Raw genomic sequence first — 552 nt, 5'->3', positions numbered from 1 at the left:
CCTGCCCTTCCCTCCCCGCAAAAGTAGAGGACTTGGCCTAAAAACAATCCTTTCTTTTCTTTTGCTAGTAACTCCCCTGCCACACCCTTCTGTCTATGGAAACTTCCATTTTGCACAATCCTCTCTGAGCACCCTTCTAGTGGCTAGATGGGATGCTGTAGCTTCAGTAGTCAACGGATCACCACACTTCCAAAGATCAGTAAATAGAGAGTTTAATCTCACCTTTCTTGGTGATGTGGGGGTGCCAGATCTTGGTCAAGCATTCACTTTGAGGGGTACCATGCTGTACACAGTGGGAAATACATGTTTAAACGAAAAATTTCCAACCCTGGCAGTAACCCTCACTTGGGGTTACAGTTAGCTGAAAACAATGAAGCTTGTTTTGATCAGGAAAACGTACTTTGCATGTACAAGGTAAATTAGCTTCAAGTTCTGCAACTTCTTTAACAAGTAGCTGGTCTCTCGCCAAAACTCTCTGAGGGGAGTCAGACTGAAGTCTGGGACCCATGGAGACTGGGACCCCACTTCACCGTGCTTGCTAGCATTAGCATT

Source organism: Hipposideros armiger, unplaced genomic scaffold (genome assembly GCF_001890085.2).
Source record: "Hipposideros armiger isolate ML-2016 unplaced genomic scaffold, ASM189008v1 scaffold_42, whole genome shotgun sequence".
NCBI lineage: Eukaryota > Metazoa > Chordata > Mammalia > Chiroptera > Hipposideridae > Hipposideros > Hipposideros armiger.
This window is presented reverse-complemented; position numbering follows the sequence as displayed.